The sequence below is a fragment of the Equus asinus genome, chromosome 22 (assembly GCF_041296235.1).
Source record: "Equus asinus isolate D_3611 breed Donkey chromosome 22, EquAss-T2T_v2, whole genome shotgun sequence".
NCBI lineage: Eukaryota > Metazoa > Chordata > Mammalia > Perissodactyla > Equidae > Equus > Equus asinus.
Window position 1 is genome coordinate 22,265,175 of NC_091811.1, and position 18,596 is coordinate 22,283,770.

Here is an 18,596-nt window from a genome sequence, read left to right on the forward strand (position 1 = left end):
TTCCCCAGATGTTTATACATGCTTTCCACTAATTATCCTCTAGTTTTTTTGACATATTAAAAAATTATTTTAAGAGTTTCTCACTGATAAATCCAACATTTTGAACATACCTGAGCTTATTTCAGCTATTTTATCTTTTGACAATGAGTCATGTTCTTGATTTTTGCATGTTTGTTTATAATAATTTTTTATTGAATGACAAACATTGTATGTATGGACAGAAATAGAGACATCTCTTCTTCTGTAAGACTATTAGTGTGGGACCTTGAGTTGGTTTATGTTTCATTGTTTCTGTGGTCTATTCAGTACACCAGAGACTTCAAGTTCTTCTAATGATGTGCTTCTACTACCTAGCACTAAGGGTGGGCTCTGGGGAGCTGGAAGATGTCTCTGAGTGTTTTTGCTCCACTCTGATTTCAGCGAGCCATGTACTCCTGCACTCAGAAGGAGGTCTCTCTCAAAACTCTTGCCATCCCCCAGTGGTAGACTTTTGGTCTATTCTCAGTCTTTGGCAGGTTCTGTGAACTGTCAAATTCATAATATTCTAATACTGGAATGGTGGTGTTTAAATCACTTAACTCGAGTATAAAGGCTAAAAGAAAAAAGTTAAAAATAACCATAGTTACAATAATTTGTTACTAGATACACAATATAAAAAAGATGTAAATTGTGACGTCTAAAATATAAAATACGGTGAGGGGAATTAAAGGGTACAGTTTTTATATGCAATTTAACTTAAGTTGCTATCAGTTTAAGATAGGCAATTATAAATATAAATATAAGATTGTTTATGTAAACCTCATGGTAATCAAAAAGCAAAAACCTATGCTAGATACACAAAAGATACAGATAAAGACATTAAAACATTTTACTACAGAAAATCATCAAATCACAAAGAAAGACAGGAAGAAAGGTACAAGGGAATCCCAAAACAGTCAAAGAACAATTAACAATGTAGCAATAGTAAATCTTTACCTATAAATAATTACTCTAAATGTAAATAGATTAAATTCTCCAATCAAAAGACTTTAGTGGATAAATGGATTGAAAAAACAAGACTCAACTATCTACTGCCTACCAAAGACTCACTTCAGCTTTAAGGACACATACAAGATCAAAGTTAAGAGGTGGGAAAAGATATTTCACGCAAATAAAAGCCAAAAGAAAGCAGGAGTAGCTATTTTTATATCATACAAAATAAACTTAAGTCAAAAACTGTAAAAAAAGACAAAGTCATATCATGATAAATGTATCAATTAAACAATAGAATGTAACAAGTGAAAATATATGTGTGCCCAACCTCAGAGCACCTAAATATATTAAGCAAATATTAACATCTGAAAGCAGAAATAGATAGCTATGTAATAATATTAGGGGATTTCAGTACCCCACTTCAACAATGGATAGATTATCCAGATAGAAATTCACAAGGAAATATTGCCTTTAAACTATGCTTTAGACCAAATAGACCTAACAGATAAATCCAAAATATTCCATTTAATGGTGGAAGAATATGCATTCTTCTCAAGCACACAGAGAACATTCTCCAAGATAGATCACGTGATAAGTCATAAAACAAGTATGAACAAATTTAAGAAGACTGATATATCCAGTATTCTTTCCTAACCACAATGGTATGAAAGTGAAAATCACACCATACAAAAGGAAAGATGAATAATTCACAAATATGTGGAAACTAAACAACACATTCATGAATAATGGATTTTAAAAAATCAACAGGGAACACAAACAATATCTTGAGACAAACAAAAATGGAAATACAACATAGCAAAATGTATGGAATGGAGCAAAAGTTGTTCTAAGAGGAAAGTCTATAGTGATAAATGCCTACACTAAGAAAAAAAAAAAGATCTGAAACAAGCAAACTTACTTTATACCTCAAGGAGCTATAAAAAGAAGAACAAATTATGCCCAAAGTTATCATAAGACAGGAAATAACAAAAATCAGAGCAGAAATAAATAAAATAGGCAACAGAAAGACCATAGAAAAGATCAACAAAACTAAGAGCTACTTTTAGAAAAGATAAACAGAACTGATAAATGTTTAGCTAGACTAACCAGGAAAAAAAGAGAAAGGACCCAAATAAATAAAATTATGAAATAAAGGGGAGACAACTGATACTACATAAGTACAAAGGATCATAGGAGACTACCATGAACAACTATACACCAAGTTGGATTACCTGGAAAAATAGATAAATTCCTAGAGACATACACCCTACCAAGACCGAATCATGAAGAAATAGAAAATATGAACAAACATAACTAGTAAGGAGATTGAATTTGTAATCAAAAACCTCCCAACAAAGAAAAACCCAGGACCAGATGGATTTACTGGTGAATTCTACCAAACATATAAAGAAAAATTAATATGAGTCCTTCTCAAACTCTTCCAAAAAGTTGAAGGAAAGGGACCACTTCCAAAGTCATCTTATTAGGCTAGCATTACCCTAATCCCAAAGCCAGATAAAGACACTACAAAAAGAAGTTGCAGGCCTAGATCCCTGATAAATGTAGATGCAAAAATCCTCAACAAAATATTAGCAAACTGAATTCCATGATACATTAAAGGAATCATACACCAGTATGAAGTAGGATATATTCCCAGAATGCAAGAATGGTTCAACAAACACAAACCAATAAATGTGATACATCACATTAACAGAATAAAGATAAAACCATATGATTGTCTCAATAGATGCAGGAAAAGCATCTGACAAAATTCAATATCATTTCATCATAAATTTCTCAACAAATTAGGTATAAAAGGAATGTACTTCATTGAAATAAAACACATATGAGAGGCCAAAGGTGATATCACACTCAACAGTGGAAAGCTAAAAGCCTTTTCTCTAAGATCAGGAACTAGACAATGGCATTCGCTCTCACCACTTCTACTCAAAAATAGTACTAGGATGGGGCTGGCCCCGTGGCCGAGTGGTTGGGTTCGCCTGCTCCGCTGCAGGCGGCCCAGTGTTTTGTTGGTTCGAGTCCTGGGCGCGGACATGGCACTGCTCATCAAACCACCCTGAGGCGGCGTCCCTCATGCCACAACTAGAAGGACCCACAGCAAAGAATATACAACTATGTACCTGAGGGCTTTGGGGGGAAAAGGAAAAAAATTAAAATCTTAAAAAAAAAAATAGTACTAGGAGGCCTAGCCAGAGCAATTAGGCAAGAAACTGAAATAAAGGCAACAATCAAGAAAGGAATAAATAAAATTTTGTTTGTTTGCAAATGATATAATTTTATACATAGAAACTCCTAAAGCCTCCACAAAAAACTTTTAGGACTAATAAATTAATTCAGTAAAATTGCAGTATGCAAAGTTAACATACAAAAATCAGTTGCAATCTATACACTAACAAAAAGCTATTGGAAAGAGAAATTAAAAATAATCCTTCTTACAATAGCATCAAAAAGAATTAAGAAACTTGGGAATAAATTTAACCAATGAGGTAAAAGATCTCCACACTCTAAACTATAAGACACTGATGAAAGAAATGGAAGAAGATAAAAATAAATGGAAGGATATTCTGTGCTATTGGATTGGAAAAATTAACAGTGTTAAAATGTCCATACTACCCACAGTGATCTATGGATTCAATGCAATTTTTATCAAAACTCCAATGTTTTTTTACAGAAATAGAGAAAAACAATTCTAAAATTTGTATGGAACCAAAAAGGCCCTGAATAACTAACACAATTCTGAGAAAGAAGAACAATGTTGGAGGCATCACGCTTGCTGATTTCAAACTATATTACAAAACTATAATAATCAAAAGAATATGGTATTGATGTTAAAAAAGACACGTATATCAATGGAAAAGAATAGAGAGCCCAAAAATAAACTCATACTCATACAGTCAACTTGGCTTTGATAAGGGGACCAAGAATACACAAGGGGTAAATGATAGTCTCTTCAATAAATGGTGCTGGGAAAACTAAATATCCACGTGCAAAGGAATGAAATTGACCCTTATCTCACATCACTCACAGAAATTAACTTGAAATGGGTTAAAGACTTAAATGTAAGTTTGGAAATTGCATGGCTCCTAGAAGAAAACATAGGGAAAATGCTCCTTGGTCAACATTGTCTTAGCAATAATTTTTTGGATATGATAACAACAGTGTAGGCAACAAAAAGAAAAATAGACAACAGTGACCACGTCAAACTAAAAAGCTTCGGCACAACAGTGGAAACATCAACAAAATGAAAAGAGAACCTAAAAAATGGGTGGAAATAATTGAAAACCATATATCTAACACGAGGTTAATATCAAAAATATATAATGAATTAAAACAACTCAATGGCAAAAAACAAATAATAATCTAATCTAAAAATGGACAAAGAACCTGAATAGACACTTTCCAAAGAAGATATTCAAATGACCAAAAGGTACATGAAAGGGTGTTCAACATCACTTATAGCCATGGAAATGCAAATCAAAACCATAAGATATCACCCTCACACCTATTAGAATGGCTGTCATCAAAAAAAAAAAAAAAAAGCAAGACATGTGTTGCTGAATGTGGAGAACAGTGAACTCCTGTACACTATTGATGGGAATGTTAAGTTGTACAGCCACTCTGGAAAACAATTGGGAGGCTCCTCAAAAAATTAAAAATAGAACTCCATGTCATCTAACAATCCAACTCCTGAGTATATAGCTGAAGAAAACGAAATCAGTATCTCAAAGAGATATCAGCACTTCCATGTTCATTACAGCATTATTCACAATAACCAAATTACGGAAACAACCTAAATATCTGTTGATGGATGAATGGATAGAGAAAATATGGTATATATACAATGGAATATTATTCAGTCATAAGAAAGATGGAAATTCTGCCATTTTTGACAACGTGGAGGAAACTTGAAGGCATTATGCTAAGTGAAATAAGTCAGATAGAGACAAATATTTTTTCGTATCACTTATATGTAGAACCTTAGTTTTAAAAAGTCAAACTCATAGAAACAAAGAGTAGAATGACAGCTGCCATGGGTTGGGAGGTGAGGGAAATGAGCATATGTTGGTGAAAGCATACAAAGTTTCAGTTTTAAGATAAATAAGTTCTGAGGAAATAATATGCAGCATAGTGACTACTACTACTGTGTTGTATATTTGAAATTTGCTGAAAGAATTGATCTTAATCATTCTTACACACACAAAAAAAGCAGCTATGTGAGATGATGGATGTGTTAATTAACTTGTAGAAATTATTTCACAACGTATATGTCTAACAAATCACCACGTTGTACACTTTAAATATATACAATTTGGTCAATTATATTCATTAAAGCTGAGGAAAATGTCTTTAAATAAAATTTAAAAATACGTAAAATGAAAACATATATTTACACGAATAGAAGTCTAGTGATTTCAACATATATTTAAATAACAATTTCTCTTAACCTTAAGAGAAAAAATCATGGAAATGTCACATATTAAAGAAGCATTAATTTGAAGTAGTAATTCCTTTAGTATAATTCCCAGTCTATTGTTTTCTATTAAATATTGCTAAAATAAAATTTAATACTGTTTTAAAATTAAAGCATTGCAGGTATAGTATGATATTATTTTACTTAATGCATTTCTACCTTTTATGAATCTATTTATCTATCTATCTATAAAAGCAGGAGATAACCCAGTTGTCCTGGGTCATGTATTTTCCACCACCTACTATTATATGTTCATAGACTGTATATTCAAAATGATTATTTCTAGGTGGTATATAACATTTTGAATTTTTTAAAACTTTTTTTCTTTGTATCTGCAATTTTAATTTTTGTAAAGAATATCTAATGTATTTTTTAAAACATAAAGAATGAGTAGAAAGGGAGTTTGAAAGAATTTTTAAGTGATTATAGATGGTGAAAATTTTCTTCTTTGCAGTTTTATGTATTATAACAATTTTTAATAATTTTAGTTATGTCATACAGATGTTTTATCTGCACATTGTCATGCATTTCAGACTGTTGAACAAACATTTTTGTTTCACATGTCATATTTGTCATTGAGTAGACACATTAGAGGAGTAAATATATACAACAACTGGAAAAAATTGGTAAGAAACTGTAGAAATGTACTCAATGTAGAGCACTTCAAAGCAAAAAAAAAGTGTTTTAATTCTTGGTGATTCTGAGATAAATAAAAATGTACATTGTACAATAGATTATCAATTCTATATCATGTTTGATCAGAGTCTATGCTGGCGGTAGGGGGGTGGGCAAAATGGGTGAAGGGGGTCAAATGGTGCAAAATTCCCATTATAATATAAGTCCTAAGAATGTAACGTACATCATGGTGACTATAGTTAATCATACTATATTGCATATTTGAAAGTTGCTGAGAGAGTATAACTTAAAAGTTCTCATGATAAGAAAAAAATTATAACTATGCATAGTAACGGATGGTAGCTAGACTTATTGTGTTGATCATTTTGCAATATGAACAAATAGCGAGTCATTACGTAGTACACCTGAAACTAATCTTATATGTTAATTATATTTCAAAAAAAGAGGTAAAAATAAAGCCTAAAACACATATATATTAAATACACTTGACGCACATATATATTAAAATAGTATAGATTTAAATATGTTTAATTTACCTACACACATTTCATATACATTGGAATGTATACCATTTTGACTTTATTAGAAAAGAGTACATGGGCAGGAGAACTAATCTCTTTTAAAAAGTAGTGGTTAATGTTAACTGAAGTTACCCAGGGCTCAATAAATATTTGCTGAATGAAAGAATGTATGAATGTATATATGAGTGAATATACAAATATAAAGAGACACAGCTATAGGGTTATTACTCCAGTTGTTTTTTTTTTGTTCTTTGGGTTTTCCCCTCCCTCAGACTCATACCCTGAGAGGCATTTTTTCTTGCCCAGCCTAGGACAAAGCTGAAACTAATTTGCAAAGTAAGTGCTCTAAGAGATTGAAGTAGAAGCTCACTTGTTGAACCAAACATTTTTTCCCAGGGATTAGGGCAGGGAAAGGCAGAAAAGCAGAGTACAAAATGAGTGGGAATGGATACCAACCAGAAACATTTGAAAGTAAGAAATAACCCAAATGTCCTGGGTTCTACCACCTGTCATCTTTGGACAACTGACTATCTCAACGGTTTCGTCACTTTTAAGCTTCCTCAAGAGAAGGTAGAAAACTTGGACATACTGTGTGGTATTAGGAACCACAAAGGTATACTTTTGAGTGCTGACCAAGATGGAGCTGAACTGAATTCCTTGTTCACAAGTGGTACTCCCGTTTGAACACAGGGACTCCCGTGCTAAAGAAGGAAGGAATGAAGCTTAAAGAGGGAAAAAAATGTAAACCTTCATTCTGAGAGCAGATTATACTGGGGAAATAGCATTTAATTGGAAAATCTGGCTCTGAAATGGAAAGGTTAACTGGGACTTTGAAGAAACAGCAGTTTCTCTTCTCAGAGAAAACAATTCTGAGGAAGGAATTCTCAGAATGACCAAAGGGTGTTAGTAAGCATAATTAACACATTCATTGTGAAATAATTGAAAATAAGAGCAGAAATTCTTCAAATGTGGCCCTGAGAGCAGAATCATAAGCACCACCTGGGAATTGTTAAAACTCCAAATTCTCTTCTTTCCACACCCTCGCCAACATTTGTGTTTTCCTGTCTTGTTAATTATAGCCATTCTGACCAGAGTGAGGTGATACCTCATTGTAGTTTTGATTTGCTTGTTCACTGCTGGTGGCAGTGCAAACTGGTGCAGCCAGTATGGAAAGCAGTTTGGAGTATCCTCAGAAAATTAAGGATAGATCTACCATATGATCCAGCTATTCCACTGCTGGGTATTTATCCAAAGAACTTAAAAACACAAAGGCATAAAGATACATGCACCCATATGTTCATTGCGGCATTATACGCAATAGCCAAGACTTGGAAGCAACCTAGGTGCCCATCAAGGGACGAATGGATAAAGAAGATCTGGTATTTATACATGATGGACTACTACTCAGCCATAAGAAATGATGAAATCCGGCCATTTGTGACAACATGGAGGGAGCTTGAGGGTATTATGGTGAGTGAAATAAGTCAGAGGGAGAAAGTCAAATACCATATGATCTCACTCATAAGTAGAAGATAAAAACGACAAAAAAAAAAAACCACACATAGCATTGGAGATTGGACAGGTGGTTACCATTGGGGAAGGGGGAGGGGGGAGGGCAAAAGGGGTGATTAGGGTCACATGTGAGGGGATGCACTATAATTAGTGTTCGGGTGGTGAACATGATGTAATGTATACAGAATTCAAAATATGATGTACATCCGAAAAAAATAAAAATTAAAAAAAAAATGCCAAATTCTTGGGCTGCATCCCAGAATCACTGAATCAGGAACTTTGAGGTGGGTTCCAGTGACCTGTGGTTTAACAAGCTCTCCAGGTGATTGGGATAAAAACTAAAGTTTGAAATCCACTGGTACTAACAATGGAGACAAATGAGTCACAGCTGTCGAAAGTCCCTAACATTAAACCCATGGGTGGAATGAATAAAAAATGAGAAACTAAAAAGTTAAATAATCAGAGATTTACCATAGTTTGGAAATAAGGATGTACCTGGATATAAAATTCTTTCTTAATGTAGATACAAAATAGAGATGCTGTATCATATATGTGGCATCTCATTATATTTTTATAGAATAAGGACTAGACTGAATTATACTTTGTCTCTGCCTTCATCCCAATTTTTGAAATCTGAAAAAGTTCCCCAGGTTCTGGTTAATAGAACATTGCTCTTCACCTGAGAGTAATAACACCAAGAGCAGGCACAGGGCTTAGAGGGGGTCAATTCATTGGGAGAGATACAGCTCTGCACTCACATTTCAGTGATACATCCCAATGACTTCTCCACTCAGTGGATTTAAACTTGCATTTTTTCATGCTCACCCAGTTTCCTACCAGCACCTAGCCCTTCTTGGCCCACCTTCACTGGGCATCAATTAGTTAAAGCTCAGAGAATGTCATCAGCTGATATTGCTTTGTGAAAGTGTATTCAAAACAATACTAAAATACAGAATATAATTAAATAACACGTGTGTTTTAGATCACCTATTTGTCTGTGCCAACTTAACCCTCCACCATCATGACAGTAACACAAAATCCATTATAAAAGACACTAGGAAATGCTCTGTGAAAATAAAACATAAGAACAGACCCAGATACTTCCTGAGAAGTTATCAACATAGCCAGCAGAGCAGAGGAAGAGAAGTAGCTGGAGCTACCTAGGGTACATATTTGAGTCAAAACCACAAAGGAAGTCTCAAACTTAAGGAGCTCACTTACTGTTGACCACAAGGCCTGGAGCAAGGAACCTTTCATTTTATGAGACACAGTGACCCCGACAACAGCTTCCTCTCTTACCTAATTTTCATGCAAGGTCTAGGAACAAGGCAAAATGCTAATTTTTAAAATAATATTGATTCAAGATTTACCTTTAAATTCCTGGCTTACTTTAAAGTTAGCCACTTGGGTATGGATTCTCTTAGTACATAAATAACATAACAAATTATGGGGGATCAGAATTGGGCACCCCAAAATGTGTCTCTTTGCTTTGATTATTTTTAAGAACAAAAGAACTTTTGACCTTGCCCCTAACTGCCTAGAAAGAATTTCAGACAAAAGGCCTGTACCCAGGACAGACCATCACCATAGATAACTCTTGAGTATTGGTAGACTGTGAGGGTCCTTGTTAAACCCATTCTTGTTAAAGCATTTACCAAACTTTTGCTTTTCCATTTCCATGTGTATTGCCTTCCTCCCTTTTGAAGTCCCAATCCACTACCCCCAACATCCTCATTTGTCTTTAGCTGAAGATGGTATTTAAGGTGGCAGCTTTGGCTGAGTTACTCTGTTTTCCTGGATTTCTTCCATGTACACATGTTATAAAGCTTTGTTTGATTTTCTCCTGTTATTCTGTCTCATGTCACTTTAAATCTTAGAGCAACCAGAAGGACATAGAGGGTAGAGGAATTGTTTTCCTCCTCTACAAAAATTCATGTGAAAATCAAATATTGTATTAAAGTGTCCTATGATTAAAAATGTAGAATTTGGACACAGAACTTTGTTTTAGGAGAGGAGAAAGAGTTTGGCTCTGAGCTAACATCTGTTGTCAATCTTCCTCTTTTTGCTTGAGGAAGATTGTCACTAAGCTAACATCTGTGCCAATCTTCCTCTATTTTATGTGGGATGCTGCCACAGCATGGCTTGACAAGCAGTGGTAAGTCTGCATCCAGGATTCAAACCCACAAACCCTGGGCCACCAAAGAGGAGCGTGCAAATGTAACCACTATGCAACCAGGCCTGCCCCAGAACTTATTTTCTGTTTGTTCCTTTTTTAGTATTTTTTGACTCTGTTCAAAGATGAGTAAGTATTGAATTCTTTGTGTTGTGATCTATACCTCATTGTTTACTAGCTGAGGAAAACTGACATTTAGGGAATTCAAGTGCCGAGCGCAGCTCTTTTTAGATTTGTGGGGATTTTTTGTTATTGTTGCTGTACCAAATATATCACCTCATCTAATCTTCCACAAACTGGGTAGGAGGATTGTTATCCTCATTTTAAAAATGAAGACACTCAGATTTAGGGATATTGGGTGACTGACAAAAGAGCAGTCAATTGACAAATGAACATATATGATTTTATGTAGTATATTTTAATACTTGTTTAGACTTTTATAACTAAGGGAAAAGAGTGTGAATTATGTGTCCATTCTCATCCCACTTTTCTGAAATTAATAACAGAAACTCTTACATCAAATTAAAAAAAATAGCCTTTCCACAAAATCAGGGTTTTTTTTTACATTCAAAGAATACCATGCACAAAATTTAATAATGAGAGACAGGGACAAGACTGGGACAGGTGAGATTTCTGCCTCCAGGTGGCTAGAATGAGCTCAGAGTGATACCTGGAAATGAGTGAGGAGAGAGGAAGTGACTAGTTCAAGAGTTAAAGTGGTCAGTCTGGAAGTTTTCTGGAGAACTGGAGAATGACAACAGAGCCACTGAACTCCAGCACCGTTTGCAGCCTAAATAAGGAAAGGTGTTCACTCTCATTCCATTGGTGACAGCATTTCCACTCACCTTTCAACTTTCAGAATGATGGTTCAATGTCTCTCCCTCGTCAGGACTGCATCTTAAGTGTTTAGCAAGCAAAGGGCCCTGGACCAGACTTTCAGCATGAACTCTTCTGTGATTCTTAGGGAGAAAGATCTCCTACTCTTCTTGATACACCCCCAGGTCCATGGTGCCGAGTCCTAGCAATACTTCCTCTGGCTGTGGGGCCCAGAACACTTCAACCCTCAGTGTGGTCCAGACTAATTCAGTCACCTGCTTCTAGAAAGAAGAAAACCATCCCAAAAGGCTGCTTCTCAAAGGGCAACTCCTCCTCTCCAAAAAGAGCTGCCCACACATGTTCTGCTTCTTCACATATACACTCTATTTTGCTAAAACACTGAGTTCCAGAGAAAAGGGAAAATCCTGTGGAAATCCATATTCATAAAAATCATCTCAGCCTCACAATTCAAACTTTGTAAACTCGAGCAACCAAGATGTTTTAGTAACAGTGTTCTATTGCATAACCTACCTATATAGCAGTATCAGTAATCCTGTTCTCACAGGTAGATAATATCTTTTCCAGCAGATAAATACCTGTAGCTGCTGGATAAATAATGCAAATATGATTTACTCATGTATCATGTTTGTTCTTGGAAATCCTGAAACGGTGAAAAGTATGTACAAAGTTTAGTATATTATGGTCATAAATCAAAAATTCTACAAGAGTTCAAATTGGGAGAATTGAGAATCTTAAGGGGGATAAAGAAAATGTATTATTAGTCTTTACCATTGCATCTGTCATATTATTTTGCACAATATCTGTTTATATCTCTCTCTCTCCAAGTTGACCATACGTTCAATAAAGACAGAAATTGTGTCCTATTCACTTTTTGTACGACCAACTCCCCATGCAATCTCTGACATATAAAAACCACTAGATAATTATTGAATAAAATAATATTTTAATGGCTTAACATAATAGAAGACAAAGAATTGTCATTTATGTTAAGCACAAAAACTTTTATTCCCTTGCTATGTTGTTGTCACATTTGATTTTTTTAATTTTTTCTTTGTTTCCTCACTTTTTGAAGATTAGCCTTGAGCTAACATCTGCTGCCAATCCTCCTCTTTTTTGCTCAGGAAGAGTGGCCCCTAAGCCAACATCTGTGCCCATCTTCCTCTACTTTATATGTGGGATGCCTGCCACAGCATGGCTTGATGAGCAGTGCATAGGTCCGTGCCCAGGACCTGAACCGGCGAAACCCAGGCCACTGAAGCAGAGCGCGCAAACTTAACCTCTATGCCACCAGGCTGGCCCCTTTATTTCTTCTTATTGATAACATAAGACTTTATATCCAGCTAGTCACTTTTGAAAATTGGTGTAACAAGGACAAAGATCAAGAAAAACACCTTATAATCTCCTCATAAAATTACATCAATATGTTTCCTTATCATATGTTCTATGTATATTTTGTAATAGGAGGAATCATACATTATTTCACAATCCAATTATTTTCAATTAACATTATGTCAGAAGCATTTCTCATATCATTGAATATTTCATTAAAGTAATTTTAAAAAGTTTTCATATTTTTCAATTGTGTGGTTCTATCATATGTATTTAACCCTTCCACTATTTTTGGACACAAATTTTCCATAGAAGTTGGCAATTCAATAAGGCTGATGTAACAATCTAAGTGTGTAGCATTTTGTTCACATATAATATTTTCTGAAGCTAGATTTCTAGAAGCAGAATCATTACCGCAAAAAGAGCTACCATTTTTAAGACTACAAATATATTTTGTTAAATTTATCTGCAGTAATGTCTATTAACTAACATTCTCAGTAGCAGTTTATGAGAATACATTTATTACTTTATTCTTAAGAGCAAGTCAGTTTTTAATTTGTGTCTTGATTTTAGAGCTTGGTTTGTGTAGTGATGCCTTCTGCTGGCCATACAACAAAATTACAACATCAGAAGTGCAAAGGATCCTTTGGAAACTGTATGAAGTGAAATTAAATCTATAAAGTGGCAGCAACTATCATAGGGCTTATGTTTTCAAAAACAACTCTTGCTATTTGGATTTCTAAATATTCTCACTAACCACATAAAATAAATCTTACAAACGGTTTCAAATGATACTTATTAATTCATCTATTCAACCTGAATTTCCTGAGCAACTCCCACCTGGTAGCTATTCTATTAAATGCTGAAGACAGAGAAGAGTTACAGTGTACGACCTCAAGGAGTTTATAGTTAACAGGGATACACAAAAGCAAACAATATTACAAACATTTAAAGCTTTTGGCAAGGGAAAAATAACATTTACAAATATTTGTCATTTGAATCATCCTTATTGTATAAAATGCATACTATCTAAATGTATGAGGAGCTACTAAAATGGCCCCAATCACCCCACCTTCTGCTGTTCATGCCATTGTGTAATCCTCTTTACAGGAGTGTGAGCTGGTTTCCATCTCTCTCTCTCCATCTCTTCTCTAGCCAATGGGTAACAAACTGCTGATATGAGAAAGCATATGGAGAGGCCCACGGGGCAAGTAATTGAATCCTCTAGTCAATGATCAGTGAAGACCTGAGGTGAGCCAACAGTGAGCTTGGAGTAACACCTCCCTAATGAAGCCTTGAGATGAGACCCCAGCCCTGAACCACATCCTACAGGCAGCTGCAGTGAGAAACCCTGAGTTAACCAGCTAAGCCACGCCTGCCTACTGATCCAGAGAAATGTGAGCTAAGTTGTGGGGTAACTTATTACACAGAAATAGCTAATTCACTAATAAAGAGAATTGGAAACCTATTTTGATATTTGAATATTAATTTTCACTTAATTACAGAAATGAAGTTCAATACAAAATCTAAACTGCAATTAAAGAATTGGTCAAGGTAACTCGTGAACACCTCCAATACGTTAAGTAACAAATATACACAAATAAAATTACTACAAAACCTATCGCTATTCTTAAACTTATCCCAAAATATAGCAGCTTTTAAACTTTATTTCATTTGTTATTCCTATAATTTTTTATACTTCCCTAAGGCTATAATTGTGCTTTCCAATAGTTGCTTTACTATGTCCTTTTATACCTTCCTGACCTTGCAGTGATCAACCTAGACAAAAAAGCAGGAGATTTCAGGAAATGGTTTACCAAACCACTGATATTTAGTGATAGTTTGGGACGTGTTTGCTTTTCCCACAGTGACTTAACTCAAGCTGCAGGTCATTACATTACTTCTTGTTTTAGAGTTAAACTGTTTATTTGTTACAAAAATAGGATATTTTATCAATAAAACCAAGAGCCATTTATAGATTTAATGCAATCCTTACCAAAATACCAAGGGCATTTTTTTACAGAGGTAGAAAAGACACTCCCCTGACATGGGTCTTGTTAATGATATTTTGGATATGACAACTAGAGACCAAGCAACAAAATCAAAAATAAACAAGTTGGACTACATCAAACCAAAATGCTTCTACCCAGCAAAAGAAATCATCAACAAAGTGAAAAGACAACCCACAGAATGGGAAAAAATTATTTGTAAAATATTTGCAAATATATCTGATAAGTGGTTAATGTCCAAAATATGTAAAGAACTCATACAACTCAATAGCAAAAAAAAAAAACCCACAAATAATCCAATTAAAAAATGGGTAAAGGATCTGAATAGACATTTTCCCAAAGTAGATATATGAAAGACCAACAGCTACATGAAAAGATACTCAATATCACTAGTTATTAGAGAAATGCAACTTAAACCCACAATGAGATATCACCTCTTTAAGATGTTAGGATGGCTAGTCTCAAAAAGACAAGAGATAATACATCTTGGAGTGAACGTGGAGGAAAGAGAACATTTGTGCACTGTTGGTAGGATCGTAAACTGGGACAGCCCATACTGAAAACAGTATGGAGGTTCTCAAAAAATTAAAAATAGAACCAGCACATGATCCAGCCTTCTATTTCTAGGAATATATTCAAAGGAAAGGAAAACACTAACTTGGAAAGATATTTGCACCCCCATGTTCATAGCAGCATGATTTACAACAGTGAAGATATGAAAACAAACTAGAGGTCCATCATAGATGAATGGATAAGAAGTTATGGTGTATATACCATGGTCCCTCTGTATCCAAGGTTTTGCTTTCCACGGGCTCAGTTACCGGTAGTAAACTGCAGTACAAAAATATTAAATGATAAATTCCAGAAATAAAAAATTCATCCATTTTAAATTCTGTACCCTTCTGAGTAGTGTGATAAAAATCTTGTGCGATCCTGCTCCATCCCACCTTGGACATGAATCATCCCTTGTCCAGCATATCCATGGTGCATACGCTACCCACCCATTAGTCACCTAGCATCCATCCCAGTTATCAGATGACTATTGCAGTGCTTATGTTCAAGTAACCCTTGTTTTACTTACTAATGGCCCCAAAACATAAGAGTAGTGCTGCTGGCAATTCTGATGCACCAAAGAGGAGCAGTGAAGTCCTTCCTTTAAGTGAAAAGGTGAAAGTTCTCAACTTAATAAGGAAAAAATTCATATACTGAGGATGCTAAGATCTATGGTAACTTTTTATTACAGTGTATTGTTATAATTGTTCTAGTTTATTGTTAGTTATTGTTGTTAATCTCTTCCACTGCCTATTTATAGATTAAACTTTATCATACATATGTATGTATTGGAAAAAACATAGTATATATAGAGTTCAATACTATCTTCATTTTCAGGCATCTACTGGGCGTCTTGGAACATATTCCTCTGGTAAAGGGGGGACAACTGTACAATGTATACTACTGTATACAACTGTATACCATTCCATACAATAATGGAATATTATTCAACCATCAAAAATGAGGAAATCTTACCATTTGCAACAACATGGATGGATCTTGAAGGCATTACGCTAAGTGAAATAAGTCAGACAGAGAAAGACAGATGCTGAATGATCTCACTTATATGTGGATTCTGAAAAGGAACCAAGCTCCTAGAAAAAGAGACCAGACTTATGGTTAACAGAGGTAGAGGGTAGGCAGAGTGAGAATTGGAGGAAAGTGGTAAAAATGTACAAACTTCCAGTTATAAGATATATAAATACTAGGGATGTAATGTACAACATCATGACTATAGTTAACACTGCTGTATGATATATAGGAAAGCTGTTAAGGGAATAAATCCTCAGAGTTCTCATCACAAGAATTATTTTTCTTTTTGCTTTTCTTCTTATTGTATCTATATGAGATGACAAATGTTAGCAGAACCTATTGTGTAATCATTTCACAATATATGTAAATCAAACATCATGCTATACACCTTAAACTTATGCAATGATGTATGTCAATCATTTTTCAATAAAATTGGAAAAAGTAGGAGATTTTAAATTCTGACCTTTAATACAGGTTGGATTTGTAAACCTAAAATCCCCATTATGAATTATATGTGTTTTAAGTTTCACTTAGCCAACATTTCATTATGTGTTATCCTATCATTATTATATACTGATATTATTTGTTAGCACTGTTAGGTATGCTTTATCATATTATTTAAATTTTAGGGCCACTTAGAAATTTTCTGTCCTAGGAAAGGAGGAATCAAAGTTTTGTAGCGAGCTCCCTCTTTACAACATTTGCCTAAACATTCATTTTAAAACATGCTATTGAATTCTCTATTCCCCTTTCTACTTTCTTATTGAATATGATCATCCTGTTTTGGGTTTTGCATTTTCTGGATTATTTGACTCACAATTCCCAATATTTTCTTGTCTTTACTTATACAGTTAAAACAAATAAGTCTCTATACTTTATGAACAGACATATATTTAAAAAGAGGAAACAAATTCATTTAGCTATATTAACACAATAAAATTAAGTTCATTTATTTTAATTAATTAATTTATTGTTGTTATTAATGCTCAAAACATTACAATTTGCCCCAAAAAAGCCCCCTTCAAGCTGACTTCTACGTACTTTATCTTAAATGTTTCCTTGTTTGCTGATAACAATAAGATATTCCTGGTCCAATCTTAATTTTCCCCTCTTCAAGACACGAAATCAACTAAATTCTAAAGAGTGCTGGTTCTTTCTCTCTTCCATTAAAAGCTTTTAATGACTTCCTGTTGAACTTTAGAAGAACATCTAAAATTTTTTCATTTTCTCTAACTCTGCCCACTCCTGGTAATCTCCTCCCCACGCTGGTCTCCTTTTAGATCTCAGATGCACCAAGATAGGTGTTTGGGCTTAATTCATGTCTAATGGAAGAAAGCATTGTAATAAACAACAACAACAACACAAACGTAGTATTTTCTTGGTATACTGGCACCTAGCACAGCACCTGGAATATAGTTGACCCGCAGTAAACTACGTGTGATTAAATTAAAGTAAGAGTCTCTTGCTTTGATAAGCCAGAGGAAAGCAATTAATGTATAAATTATAAGTATTATTGCAACAGTGTTTCAAACAAAATAAATATTAATTATCTAGATTCAAGCAAAATTACAGAAGGGTAAAATTGTTTGAGATGGTGCAGTCTCATGAGAAACACTGCCCAATGAAAGACCATGAAAAAGAGGAGTTTAAGGAAATCTTTTCATGGAAACCTGCTGTGCATGTGCTGCAGTCTTTGCCTCAGGTTGCTTCAAGAGGACATCTGCCCTTACTTTATATGTATACATAAATATGTATCAACAAATAATAACTTCCTAGAGTATTCATGAATAAATGGCTAATATAGCACAAAGGTAGATGCACAAAGGACACGAGGAAACTTTGGTAGGTGAGGGACATGTTTATTAACTTGATTTTGGTGATGGTATCACTTGTGTATGCCTATGTCTAATCTCATCAAATTGAACATGTTAAATATGTGCAAGGTTTTTCTTAAATAACTGGCCAGTGAAGCCAGAGGTGCTGAACATCACTAATTAAAAGTACCTCTGCTTGGTCTCCATGAAGATCCCACAGTGAGCAGAGGCCTGAGTGTGTTGAGTCCACAGGCACCTGAACCTCAGGCAGCCACCCTGGTACCCAACACAGCAACTGCCTCCAAAGTGGCCACTGGCATCACTGTGCACCTGAAGCCCCACCTGTGCATTTTTTTCTATGTCAATTATCCCTCAACAAAGCTGTAAAAGATATATAGTACTAAAAATAAATAAAAATCTCGCTCTGGTCTATCTGTGATAACTGTTCATTGATTTGTTTAGCATGAAATTTCCTTGAGCAATTTGTATGATAAATTGATGGCATTTATGCATTTTAACAAGGTTTTGCCTTTCCTGCCACCACATACCAGTCAAGAAATAATTTTACTCTGTGGGTTGCAGCTTTGTCTTTGCTATAAGAGGAAAATGAGAAGCAGAAATAGGAGCTGTATATATAACTTAATTACATAGAAGTCAATAAGATAGTTTGCTTTGGCCACAAAACAAATAAAGGCATAAGTTTCCACAGAAGTTTCC